General features: G+C 33.4%; 1 non-coding gene across 1 annotated transcript; it reads right to left on the bottom strand.

Moving 5' to 3' along the window:
- Positions 1-11,919: 11,919 nt before the first annotated feature.
- On the bottom strand, positions 11,920-12,024 carry LOC121216488 (small nucleolar RNA R71). The gene has a single exon (XR_005912669.1). It is a non-coding gene; the product is annotated as a small nucleolar RNA R71 (small nucleolar RNA).
- Between the last annotated feature and the right edge of the window lie 3,231 nt (positions 12,025-15,255).

The following is a 15,255-nucleotide window of genomic DNA, read 5'->3' as shown; positions in this document are numbered from 1 at the left end:
CCTACTGCTCACACAAACTTCAGAAAACCTGTAACACTTGCCGAATCTTAAGCCATCGGTAAAGGAAAATTTGATGTTGCTCACACAAGCTTTAGAGAACTCACAACACGTTTTGGATCTCAAGCTATTGATAATCAATGAGTCGATGTTGCTCACACAAGTTTCAGAGAATTTGCAACATATGTTGGATCTCAAGCCATTGATCATGGAATTCCTAATCAAACACTCGATTCTTTTTGGACCCTAAAACATTTACTAATTCACCTGATTACAGTTACCATTCCAAACTTTAAAACACCATCATATACATATCATTCAATTAAGCAACAGTTCACATCCATTCGTTTTCGCATATGTATTCCTATTTGTCATACATTTCATATTTTACGATTTAGCCCATTAAATGCAAAAATTATCAAAATTACAATTAATCTGAACTAATAGACATTAAATATAACTCAATCATAGTATAAAATAACTTAGTAAGTTCCATATGAACTTACTCGACAAAAATAGCAACAAATAAATTATTAGGGTCAAATCTGTAATTTTTATTTTTTCGCGATTATCCTCCAGTTGATTTAAATTATGATCTATACGATAATTCAACTCAAATATCAATCTAAAATACCTTATAATATCTAATTGTATGCATATGACATTTTAAGGTTCATTTTACAAAAGTTCTCTAAAATTTCACATTTTATTCAATTTTAGTCACTATAACCAAAATTGTCATAACTTTCACGTTTGAGCTTCGATTTTGAAACCAATCTCAAATATATCCTTCCATGAATCTCTAATATCTATCATCATAGAAATTTCACACTCCTATTTACAAATTTTACACTTTAGTCCTTTTTACCAAAATTAACAATTTTACTTTACAAAATAACTCTTTTTCACTTTTAAACTTAAAACCTATCAATCTGATATCAAAAGCTTCAAGAAATTATAAATGGAAACTTTTGAAAATTTAACAATTTTACAAATTTGTACCCAGGTTAGCTAAATCAAGCTTCCGGGATCTCAAAAATATAAAAATTACAAGAAACAGGCTTGAAATCACTTTCCAATTGAATGAAATAGAATTTGAAAACTTGAAACCCTTTGTTTTTCTTTCATTTCGTGAATGGGAGAAGATGACCACAAAAAATGTTTTCATTTTCATTTATCTTTTATACTTTATTTAACTATTAATTAGGGACTGCCATTTGGCATGGTTTTCGTCTGCCTTTTGGCACGTCTATTTTCTTTTGGTTTTGAGGGGTTTTTTTTCAGTGTTTTCTTTCTGTGGGACTGTTAGTGGTTCTGTTTTGCTTTATTTTTGGGTTTATAGAGGACGATTTGGCGAATCTAGCGCTGGCAGATGAGGAAGAAGAGGCTTTTCAGGAGCATGCGGTGATTTTTTATCAGAATCTGCATATATGTTTGGTAGGATGCTGTTTGACAGATAGTATTGTTCATTTTCCTTCGCTTCGTAATATTATGGTTGATTTATGGCACCCGATTGGAGGCATCTATATTTCAGATCTGGGAGAAAGACGTTTTCTTTTTCAATTTTTTCATGAGGTGGATATTCGAAGAGTTCTTGCAGAAACGCCATGGTTTTTTAACAATCACTTGCTCTTACTTCACAGGATCCAGCCCGACGAAAATCTTTCACTTGTTCCTTTAATTTTTACCGAGTTTTGGGTACAAGTCCATGATCTCCCTCCAGGGTTGGTGTGGGAGCAAATGGCTAAACAGTTTGGAGAGTTTTTAGGCCAGTTTCTGGAATACGATACATCTGCTCGGTCAGTAAATTCTCATTCTTTTATGCGCATTTGAGTCCAATTAAATGTGACTATCCCTTTAAAACGTAAAAAGAAAGTAATGGTTGGTTCTGACAGGATTTTTTATGCTCGATTTCAGTATGAAAAGTTAAGTATTTTTTGTTTTATGTGTGGGAAACTTGGGCATGGGGAGAGTTTTTGCCCGATTCGAACTAGGATTGATCCAGAGAATATAGTTTTTGGCTGGGATTTATCCATTCGTGCGGTGGCGAGGTGGCACTCTGTCTCTACTAGTCGGTGGCTTCGAGAGGTTGGTGGGGTCGATAGTAAATAGATAAGAAAAGAGGGGAAGTTCAAGGCGATTTTTCTGGAAGTTTGGAAGTTTCAAGGACTTTCTGTAGGAATGATTGAGACCATTTTCATAAACATCCTAATTTTACTCCAGGGGGAGTTGATTGTGCTGTGGGAAAAACTGGTTTGAATATTCGATCAGATGGGGCAAATCGGTCAATTAATGAGATGATGGTGGGCCAAGGGCCCATGGATTTGAATTTAAATGATGAAAATGATCCGCTTCATGCTTCTGAGGGGAAAAACGACAGTGTAGGATTACTAATAATATAGTAAATGATTTATCAGTTGGCTCTGTTGGGCAGAGCAGCCGAGTGCCATGAAGTTGCTAAGTTGGAATGTCCGTGGTTTAGGAAGACCTCGGATGGTGAATAGGCTCCGTAATAAATTACAAGTCCTGAATCCCCGTATTTTGTTTCTTATTGAAACAAAACTTAGTTCGAAAAGAATGGAAATGGTGCGTTTGAAGTGTGGTTATTATAATGGGATTGATATTGGGGCAGTGGGTTCGAGGGGAGGCTTGTCGTTGGGTTGGAATGGTAATGACCTTGTTTCAATCAGAAGTTATTCATCCTCTCATGTGGATGAAATAATTCTTGACCCTGATAATGGAGTTGAATGGAGGCTTACGGGCTTTTATGGCAGCCTTGACGAACGTTATAGATGGGCTTCTTGGGATCTTTTACTTAATTTGGGGCATGATCAGTCTATGCGTTGGTTGGTGATTGGCGACTTCAACGAAATCTTAAGCTCATTTGAGAAAAAAGGTGGACGCCTTAAGTCAGCACGTCAAATGGCTGAGTTTCGATCTACTTTGGAAGATTGTTTACTTTATGATGTCAGTTATACTAGTAGATGGTTTACTTGGGAACGGGGGTGGTTTTTATCTTCAAATTTGCGAGAACGATTGGATAGAGGTGTTGCTACTCCTAATTGGCTGCATCATTTTTTGGATTTTTCTTTGGAACATTTGAGCCACTCATTTTCTGATCATTACCCGCTATTGCTGAATACTATGGGTAAGATGCGTCATAAGGAGAATCGTTTGGCTCTTCTCTTTCGTTTTGAAGCTAAATGGTGTTTGGATGATTCTTTTGAGGAAGTAGTTCAGCGGAGGTGGACTGGTCATCATGGTAGCCTACCGTCTAAGCTAACGCATTTGGGACATTTTTTCCAAAATTGGAGCCATATCCGTTTTCATGAATAGAAGGGTCATTAGTTGGAATTGGAAAAAAGACTTTCTGTACTGTTGGAACAAGATCCAACAGATGAAATTTTGGGAGAAATTTTGGAGGTGCAACTTGGGTTGAATTTTGAAGCAGATAAATAGGAGGTTTTTTGGGCTCAGCATGCTCGACTCAACTGGTTTCAGTATGGCGATAGGAATTCTTCCTTTTTTCATAGGGTGTTTGTGGCCCGTCACAATCGCAATCGAATTCTTGGGTTAGAGGATGATTCTGGCCAGTGGGTTACGGGTACAGAAGATATGATGAGAGTTACTGTGAAGTATTTTGAAAACCTCTTTACAGCCTCTGCCTCGGGAGGTGATGATAGAGTACTTGGCCTTGTTGAAAAACGGATTACTAGGAATATGAATGAAAAGCTCCTCCAACCGTTCACAAAAGATGATATTTGGCTAGCAGTTAAGTCTATGGCACCACTGAAATCCCCAGGATCTGATGGTTTTCTAGCACTGTTTTTCCAGCGGTACTGGCATATTGTTGGTGATGAGGTTTCTAATTTCTGTTTGGATGTTTTGAACGGTAAAAGGGAGATCGGCGAGATTAATAGAACTCATATTGTTCTTATCCCTAAAATTGATAAGCCTAAGGATCTTTCTCAATTTCACCCTATTAGCTCATGTAATGTTCTCTACAAGATCATTGCTATAGTTATCGTTGCTCGTATGAGCCCTTTTCTAGGCTCTTGTGTTGACGAAGCTCAAGGTGCTTTTATTCTTGGAAGGCAAATTTTAGATAATTCCCTTATCGCCTATGAGGTTATTCACTCTCTAAATATGAAGAAGAAGGGTAAACAGGGGAATTTTGCACTTAAGCTTGATCTTAGCAAAGCTTATGATCGGGTGGAATTGGATTTTTTGGCCGGAATGTTATCCAGATTGGGTTTTCATCAGGATTGGTTGGTCCTTATCATGCGTTGTATCTGCTCGGTCACTTATACGGTGGGCATTAATGGCGATGTTAGTAAGAGTTTTATTTCGTTTAGAAGCTTACGGCAAGGGGATCCTTTTAGTCCCTATCTCTTCCTCCTTTGTGCTGAAGGGCTTTCCTGTTTGTTGAGGGAGGCTAAGATTAAAAATGAGCCAAAGGGAGCTCCGATTGGTAGAAGGAAGTTTATGATAACTCATTTATTGTTTGCTGATGACTGCTTCATCTTTGGTGACGCTTCAGTTGAGGGTGCTTGCTCGATTCGCAACATCTTAAAGGAGTATGAGTTGGTCTCGGGGCAAAAAATTAACTTGGGAAAGTCATTAATATACTTTTAGCCAAGCAAGTATGGCGAATTTTTACTCAGCCTGATTGTCTCCTTTCAAAAGTTTTTAAAGCTCGTTACTTTCCATCATCTGATTTTTTCAGCTAAAGTAGGGTCTTACCCTTCCTTTACCTGGATGAGCATTTGTAGTGCCAGGGATGTGTTTGATGATGGTCTGCTGTGGCGGATAGGCAGTGGGGCAAATGAGAAAATCGATTGAAAGACTAATATGTTAGCTATCAAGTCTAATTGGGGAAATGCCTTGTCTTAGGCATCGAAACAAATGACTTAGAAGATAAAGGCATAGATCTTGAATCTGTTTATGGATTTATTCACTTGTGATGTTCATAATGTGACATATCTAATCCTAAGTGGATGGTGGACTATGTATGCGTGACTCGTACACTTTGATGTAAGTAAAAGCCTGAGTTCAAATATATGAGGAACCGAACGTGGGTGCATTAGGTGTATAATTTCTGCAGTATGTAGTGTCATTCACAGTAGTGAAATTCATAGCTCGAGACATAGGTAAATGATTTTCTCTCATAGGCATTACATGGTTGGTGAAAACTAAACATGGCCACAGGTCATTCGTCTTTGTGATGGATGACTTGATCACTATCACTATTTGATAATGATTGACTTTTCATGAATGAAGATGTAATGGTTACCATGAGATAAAATAAGATCATATTGGGAGAACAAATATTATCCCAAAGATATCAATGATATCGTATGAGAGTAACACACTTATGACAAGGTCATTGGATGAGCATTGAGTAGTTGCTTTAGTAATGGTATGTCGTTGGGGAGAGCTTAGTCACAATACTATAATAAAATGACTTCTTGACTAAATAAGTTTATAACTAATAGATGAAAAGGCAGAACTTAATTATAAATCATTTGAGCCTTAACTAAATATATCCAATCGGTCCCTCCACTAGCTCATTGAAACTAGAAATGAATTGCATGTTTGAATAGAAATGAACTAAATGAATAGGAAAAGAGAAGTGGGAAACACTCAAGAATAGTTATGGTTTTATCTAAAATAGAGAAATAGAATCATTTGGAAATGAATATAAGTTTCCAAAATTAGATATGGAAATGAAAATGGAAATGGAAATGAAAATGAAAACGGAAATGGAAATGAAAATGAAAATGGAAATGTAAATGATTCATTTGCAATCCTAAATGGATTACTTAAAAAATGGTAGGAAGAATAAGTTTATGTTTTTGGATTGTTTTGAAGCTTGAAAATGAAAATAAACCATTCGGTCATAGTGAACATATTGAGTTGTGAAATATTGAACATATTTTCTCGAAATTTTACTAGGGGAAAAATCATCAAAATTTTACCAAGGATAAAATCGTTAAAATTTCGCTAAGGGTAAAATAAGGATGATAAAATTGTTTTATATATAAATATTAATGTTTATTCTGGGAAATAGAAAAACTGAATTAGGTTGGATCACATTACAGAGTACTAGATCAAAAAAGCCCAAGAAGTACTCGTAATTGAACCCGATGTGAGAGAGCCCAAAAACCCCTCATGGACATAAAGGGGGCGACAACCTTAGTAGGAATACTAAGGTGCGTCGTCCAACCTAGTCCTATTCTAAGTAGAATGTTTTTCTATTTGAAATAACCCACTACAACTCAACAATGGTTCTACCTTCTCTTCCTATAAATAGATGGAACCTGTAGAGCTATTACATATATTTTTCTAAAATAACAAATTTTTCGGGTTCTATTAAGAAAAGAGAATTTTCGTTTTCACCCCAAAAGGCGAGAAAACTTTTTCTAGTTATATTTTTCAACTCAATTGGTTCAAACCCACACTCGAAGCAATTCGTGGTATGAGAATAGTGAAGAAGATCGTTTGGTTGAAAGTTGGGAACAACAAATGTTTGCTAAGCCGAAAACACAAGTACAAATTCGATTAAGGTTTATATCTATAAATATCACAAATCAGGTCAATTTTCAAAATTTTAATTTTTCGTTGTGCAAAAAAGCCATTTTCAAATCGAGTTTTTTCTAAAACCCAGAGGTTATGCCTCGGAGTTTTAGTTTAGCCACAAATTTTCTTGAGTGTTACAGTCAAATTTGTAAACGAAGTTTTTAAGTAGAAATTTTAAGAGGTGTATGTGTTAGTATAGATTATTGTGTTTAGTTAAATGGCTAGAAACAAATTTTAAATAATGTTAGTCATTTATTTACAATTTGTATCATCCTGGACCCGGACTCGAAGAACGGGTTTTGGTTGTTACAATGGTTTTTTATTCCATCATTTCTCCATCGGTGTTAGATTTGAACTGACTTTAACAAGTCAAAAATATCAAGGCAAAGTCGGCTAAACATGGAGATGATGAGTTGGCAAGATTAATCTATAAGGTTCTTGAAGATTCAAGAAACTAGCATGCAAATAGAAACATAACAATTATCTTTAAGATTGAAATGATGACAATAAATAATGACTTGAAGATTAAGCAAATAGAGAAGCATGAAAAATACATGCATGACTGAAACTTTAGGAAGATTAAAAGATAAGATTGTATTAATGCGATAAGAAGTACTAGAGGTTTCTTAGGCGGTTAACTATGCTTATATATATTTGTTTCATATATTAGTGTAGGCATGTGTGTGAGTGTCGAGAGAAAAAAATAGTAGGCATGTGTGTGATAGAAAACTAGCAACAACTACTATTGAGAGAGAAAATTTATTTGCATTTTTATTGTGCAATATTTGTATGTAATGAAATTATTTTGGCTTATAACTCACTATGCTTCCAACACATGGTATTAGATCTTGGTTTGTGTCAACATCACAATAGTAAACATGATTCAGCCGCATATCTCAAAATTAACAAAGACAAATTATGGTAATTGGAGCATCCAAATTAAGGCTTTCTTCGACTCTCAAGATTGTTGGGATATTGTCAAAGAAGGATAAGTTGAGCCTGAAAATGTAGTTGTCGAAGTGGTTTTGACAAACGAAGAGAAACAAGCATTGAATGAAGCTTCTAAAAAGGATAAGATGGCGTTGTTCTTTATTTTTCAATGAGGTGACGAATTAACCTTTGAAAAAAAATTCAGATGCAAAAACATCAAAGGAAGCTTGAGGAATTTTGCAAAAATCCCTTCAAGGAGCCAAAAAGGCTAAAATGGCACATTTACAAACACTCATAGTCAAATTTAAGATGTTAAAAATGAAAATTCTAGAAAGAATTGATGATTATGTCACCCGAGTAAAAGCAGTGGTAAATGAAATGAAATGGTGAAACTTTCGATGGCATTAGAGTAATGGAAAGATTTGATTACGTGGTTATTGCCATTGAAGAGTAAAAAGATTTTTCACAAATATTTATCGACAAACTTGTGGTGTAACAACCCATTTTTTTGTAATGTTGGAAAAAGTGGTTTCGGGACCACAATTTCAACGAGTGAGTCCGTAAATAGTATTTATTAATATTCACGAGTTAATTATAGTGTTTTATTAAAATTATCAAGTGGTAAGTTTTGTTAATTGGACAGTTAGCTAAAGTCAAGTGGTTTGACCCTAAGGTCAAGAGGTTTTGGAAAATAATGAGTCGGGACCTCATTTCTGTAAACTGAGCCCGTAAATATTATTAAATATTTACGGATTTTTTATATAGGTAATTGAAATTTGGTCTGGAAATTTTGCTGATTTGATAGTTAATTAACGAGAAATGACTAAATTATAAAAGTTATAAAAGTTAATCGGTATTGATTTTTATTAATTAAATTACTTTAATAGTAAAAGTGGGAGATTTTATGTTCTAATTAAACCATAATTAAATATGGGATGGTTAGTGGACATTTTTGTTGTATTTTATATATTATTAAATTTAAAATAATAATAATAAAAGTAAAAATATGAAATAAACTTATTATCTTTTTCATTTGGTGTTTCATCACCAAAACCAACCTTCAAAAACACCATTGTTAAGCTTCCTTAAGTTTGGCCAACAAAACTCTTTGCATGTAAGTTGATTTCAATCCCGTTTTTAGAAATTTTTATGTTTTTGAAATCGTTATAGCTTAATCTAGTTAACCTAGGCACTAATTCGTAAAATTGTTAAAGGTTTTGTTATTTTTTATTGATGTTTTTTCAGTTTTTATGAAGTTGAATGAAATATTTATAAGTTTGGTTGTTAAATTCCTCTATTTTGTAAAGTGATTTTTGTTAGTTTTAAGTCTAGAGACTAAATTGATAAAATAATAAATTTAACATGAAATTCTTGTGAAACTTATATAATTATTGGCTGTAGATGAATAACTTAAAATTCGGTAGCATGATTTTTGGCTTAATTGTGATAATTGTGTAAGTTTCGAGTTTAAGGACTAAATTGAATAAAAGGTAAAAGTTTAGGAGAAAAGTGTAAAATGTTGATAAAGGGTCAAATACATGAATTTAAGTATTTTAAGGTATTTGAATTGGTTAATTGAGCTAAATTATTATATATAGATCAAGAAACGGTTTAATCGATTAATAATCGCGGGAAAGGAAAAGTTGTCGGGTAGTCTTCGTCGAGATGTTGGTAGCTACTACATTTAGGTAAGCTTGTATTGGATTTGTTATAATTATTGATGTTTTTAATTCTAATCATATAGGTGTTTATGTAAGTGTAAATAATGACCATAGTTAATTGAGGTAGCTTGAATATGGAAACAAAGGCCTGGGTAGTAAAGCTTGGTGATAGTACTTATTTCACATGAAACATGTTATTCTATGGAATGTTTGTAATCAAGTTGAACATGGTATATGGTTATAATGATGAAAAGATAAAGGTATACAAGTTAAGGTTGGTGTGAACTCAATGAATAGCTAGGATACAAATAACATGTTATTAGGGTGTTCCAGGCACTAGGTGCTGGTGATTTTAGTTTCCAGGTACTATATACCGGTGATTACAGTTTCCAAGTACTATGTACTAGTGTTATAGTTTCCAAGCACTTTGTGTCGATGATATATTTCTAGGTACTATGTACCGGTGGTGGATATCATATCGATGGCTGGAATCTAACATTTTTTGTGGATTCTCGTCAGCTTGTGTGAGAAGCATCGTGTAATGGGAAATATCCCAACAATTATCTCGTCTGAGCATTATTTCCCGTGTATCTGGTCTGCCGTAATTTGGTATAGCAGATGAAACTAATTTTCGCACTTTAGGAGCTTGAAAGAAAGTATTTTCATTAGGTTTTAATTATGTTTTTGTAAGTTATCCTAAAGTTAATAAAATGTGCAAATTTAGTCTTTTACTGACCTTAGGGGCTGAATGAGGCCTAAGGGTGAGCTAATGACCTTTGTAAGTGTGCAGGAGACCATTAGAAGGCGTGTTAAATAGATTCTGGTCACTATGTCACAACACGGAATACTCCATGACGCAACATAGGGAGCAAAGTGGAGAAATCACGAGTCTGCCTTTGATGTCATGACACAGCCTAAGGGTGTCGCTACATGCCCTTGAGATATCCCAAGAGGAGTACTCTAACTTTTATGTCACGACATAGGTTCTGGTGTGTCACGACATTGACTTTGGACAAAAATTAAACACGAGCCAGTGGACATTTTTGTCTGCACAATTAAACTTAAAGATCGAGAACGTCAGCTAATGTAGGGTTAGGACGACAGCCACCTGAAATCTATAAATAGGCTCTTTTGTCACATGTAAAAGACACCAATTACTTAGCTTAGTTTTCTTCTTTTAAATTCAAGTTTAGTTTTTCTCTTTTTAGGTTTTAGATTTACTTTCAAATTGTTCATGTTTATTTTGAGAGATTTGATTTGTGAAGACAATCAAACTTGTGGATTCACTTCATTCTTAATACAAATCAGACATTTTCTTAAACTCTATAATTCAATTCATTTATCATGTTCTTTCTTTACATCAATTCCACATTGTTTATGAAAACCATAAGGAACTAATCTTTCTACGGGGGAATAGCGAGTGAAGGTATGATCTGTTAACTATTTTATAGGGTTACTCGATTGATCAGTTGTTTGGGAAAGCAAGAACCTAAATCCTAGGCCTGACAATCCTAGGAAGTCATCAAGGTGGAAATTAACCCAAAATTGGTATGACCTATCCGTAAACACCTTCACCCTAAGCTGGTGTAGGTTGTGAGGTCAGAAGATAAGTAGTCCTTGCTGACTCGTTACTTGAGTGGAAGACCGGAAGATCCTATTGGGATAGTGACTACTTGATTGAAAAGGAACTCGAAGTGACAGTTGATAGGGATTACCGAAGCGAGCTAATCACTGATACTCAGATTTGATTTATTCTATTCTCTGATCTCTTAAATCTTAGTTCTTTACGTTATTTTATTTTATTATTATAAAAACCTTAAAAACTTCTTTTATTTTACTGTCATACTATAACTAAAGTACTAATTAGATCTTTCAGTGTTTAAGTTAGAATTGATCTAGCACTCACCTCCATTGGGTACGATCCTTGGAGTACTCACCTACTCCGTTGTAACTATATTACATTCAGACTTGTATACTTGCGGATACAGCCTCATATAGCTATATCTTTTATTGTAGTATTCACATTCTAAACCTTAGTACGTTCGGAGGCGGTCAAGTTGTTGGCGCCGTTGCCGGGAAGGAAACGTCACTACTTTGATTTTAATTATTTCACTCCAAAAAGAATAATTAGGAAATTTTTAGGTGATAGATACGATTTTATTTTCTTTATTGTTACTAATTTTCTCTTTCTGGGTTTAGTATGACTCGTAGTAAGGAACACCCATAGTAGCACTCAAATATCCAAAAAGAATAATTCGAAAAAATCACCGATAGCAATAGTAGCAGTAGTAACAAATACAAGATCCACCACCATCTGCTGCAAGTAATGTACCACGCGAGAATCCGCTGTTTGGTAGCACTAATGATAACGTTTTAGGAGACCCACCAGCACTACCACAACTACTCGTGAATGTGCACATGGTTCGTAACAGAGCATAACAAGGCCGGCTATCATAGCTAATAATTTTAAAATCAAGCCAACAATGACTCAGATGATCTAGAATAATCTACAATTTAGGGGCACAATGACATAAGACCCGAATCAACACTTAAAACGGTTTCTCCAACTTTGTGATACTTTTAAGTATAACAGGGTCACTTACAACGCAATTCGTCTTCGATTGTTCCTCTTTTCTTTGATTAATAATGTCTTTTCTTGGTTAGACTTGCAGGCATTAGGGTCTATCACGACATCGAATGAGCTCGCTGGAAAGTTCTTACAAAATTTCTTCCCTGTTAGTAAAGCAGTTCAACTAAGAAGAGAGGCTACTATCTTTAGACAGATGGAAGGAGAAAGTTTCTATGAGGCATGAGAGCGTTTCAAAATATTGATTCAAAAATACCTGCACCACATATTCCTTGAGTGGATGTGATTGTAGGTATTTTACAATGGGTTGGATGCGAATGCAAAATCAGGACTAGACGGAGTAGTAGAAGGAGCAGTCATGAACAGGATGTACAAGGATGCATACGAAATAATTGAAAATATGACATTAAACTCTTGTCAATGGCCTATTGAATGATTCACATATGGCCAGAAACCCGCTACGGTAAAAATAATCTAGGAGGATGACAAGTATCAACAGTTAGTGGATAAACTTAACCGTATTGAATATGCTAATAAATCGTCTATGTGTGGAGAAGCAAACCACTCTTCCTCTACATCAACAATCCTACTGAGGATGTGAACTATATAAGAAATAGGGTTGGAAATCCTTATTCAAATACCTACAACCCCTGCTGAAGAGATCACTCGAATCTGAAAAGGGGAGGAAACCAAGGAGCAGGTAATAGTTTGAATCAAGCCAAAATTACTAATTCTCAACCTCGTTATTTGTGGAAACCCCAGGATAGGGTCAACTCAAGTGACCATACTGCATGTGGTCAACGTTTGGATAGAATCGAGGTAGAAATGTAGTCAATGAGATTGGACGTAACACATGTGCAATCTGAGTGTACCAAATCAACCATGTAACAGCTAGATTTTGACTCTAATCGGACATAGTGGTTTCAGGACCACAAGTCCGAGTCAAAAAAATATTTTAATATTATTTTGTGTGTTTATTATGTGTGAATTTAATTGTGTAAAATTTTTGTGTTTTAATTTTGTTTGTTTGAGTGATCGATTAAAGAAAAATGACTTAATCGCGTAAAATGAAAAATTGGCTAGTTATTGTGAAAAGTGTTAATTTTCTAATGTCTTGTTAATATGGAGTTCTTGATAGGTAAAAAGCCCATTATTATGTGAGTGGGTGATAATGGTAAAAAATGACCTTATATTATAAGGTTTATATATTTTGTAATAAAGGTTAATATAGTAAACTAATAATTAAATTAACATATGATATAATAAATCAAATTGAAGCCATTATTTTCATTCTTCATTGTCGAAAATTAGAAAAGCAAATAGGGTTTAAAAGCTTTGAGATATTCAGTCATTATCAAGCTTAATTCAAGGTATGTTTTACTTCGATTTTTAATAATTTTTACGTTTTTGAGATCGTTGTTTCGAATACTATCCGACCCATGTTTGAATTTTTAATTTTGATGAATATTTTGAGTTGTTCCATTGATGAACATTTGTGTTATGTGATGTTTGATGATGAATAATGAAAGATATATTTTAGATTAATATGTTTTGTATTGGAAATTTTGGTGAAATTGAGTAATTAGAGTTAAATTGTGAAATTAAATTTTGGTGAACAAATTTTGTGTATTTTGTGTTTTATCTAATAGGGACTAAATTGTAAAAAGTGTAAATGTTAGAGGCAAAATGGTAATTTACCCATTTATGTGTTTTTTGGGATTAAATTGAATGTAATTATATTTAAACTAATTATATTTAAACTAGCTTATTTTGAATATAATTAGATCGAGAACCGAAGAAATCAGAGTTGGATCGGGGAAAAACTAAAGTTGTCGATTAATCGTTTGGTTTTGACTTTTCACCGTCTAAGGTAAGTCTATTAGCAACTAAAATTTATTAAGTTAATATTTATACATGCATACTAATTGTATTTTATGTTGAGCTATAATTTAAAGTATATTAGTTGAATAAATTTTGAAGTGTGGATAATATATATAACATGTTCGAATATACAAGTATGATCTTGTATAAATTCATGGTTTGAAAAGAAGATATGAAATGTAATCAAGAATAGGTGATGTTCGAGTAAGCATGGATATATATATATATGTAAATTTCTTTTCTTGAAATTAGGTAAGAAAGTTATCAATATATATACATACGATAGATCAAATATATATATGTGAATACATGAACAAGTCTTGAATTTAGACAAAGATATGTATATATATATGTATGTATAATATTCGAATATATATATGTATATATATAAGTTTTTGAGTTTAGTTAAAGTACAAATGTTGTATATGTATAAATTCCTGGTATAAATCAAAGGTATGTATAACATTTATAAATTAGGTTCGAATATATGTATATATATATACATAAGTATATACAAGTATAAACTCTTGGATTGAATTAAAAATATGTAACTTATAATTGTATATATATAGTTTCGAATAGGTATATATATATGCGAGTTATAATTTATATGTATATGCTGTATTCGAATGTGCATGCTTACATATATGTATATGTTCTTTTATTGAATTTAGGTAGGACATTTATATAAGTTTATATGAGGTTTGATTATGCAAGATTATGTGTATATGTTCTTGTAATGAATTTAAGTATGAAATTTATATATGTATGTGAAAGTTTTGATTATGTATGTATATTCATGTAAAAGTTCTTGAATGGAAGTGAAGATATGAAATTATTAGTTTGGATCATTATAAAGTGATCGAATGTAATACAAACTTTACGTCTAGCAGGCTTGATGCCGGTGAAATAATTCAGACTTTACGTCTAGCAGGCTTAATGTTGGTGATACATTTCGGATAGGTCTAGCAGGCTAAAAGCCGGTGTACCGAATCAGGTTTTAAAACTTAGCAGGCTAAGTGCCGGTGAATCTGTTTAAATTATGTGAGAATATGCAATTGATATATCTATGATTTTGATTATATGAAATCGATGAATACATAAACATTCGGTTTTTACATGCTTGGTGAGCATACACCTACATTCGGGTTTTGCATTGGTTAAACATTGTATGCATTCGGTATATACAATTAATAAAGGCATATGTACATTAGGTATATGCGATTGTTGAATTTATAAATTCATATGGTGATATGCGGTTGTTAAATATATATATATGTTGAGCCTATGTGTTTGATAATTATTTATGTATGCATTCGAGATATATATATAAATGTACTCATTTATATGTATATGAAGAATATGTATATATATTCGAATGTATGTATTAGCTATGTATTCAGGTATAAATTCATAATGAGTATATATATATACAAACGAATATAAAATGTGATTGGTATATATGTGTATGATCAATTATATGCACATGATAAGTACATATGTGTATTCGGATGTATGCAGGTAATAAAGATGTATACACATATGTATATATATGCAATCAACTATTTATGTTAAAGTGTATATACATTCGGTTTTAATTGTTGATAATTATGTATGCAT

Source organism: Gossypium hirsutum, chromosome D04, assembly GCF_007990345.1.
Source record: "Gossypium hirsutum isolate 1008001.06 chromosome D04, Gossypium_hirsutum_v2.1, whole genome shotgun sequence".
Lineage (NCBI taxonomy): Eukaryota > Viridiplantae > Streptophyta > Magnoliopsida > Malvales > Malvaceae > Gossypium > Gossypium hirsutum.
The sequence above is the reverse complement of the archived record's forward strand: the minus strand, read 5'-3'. Positions and strand labels throughout refer to the sequence as shown.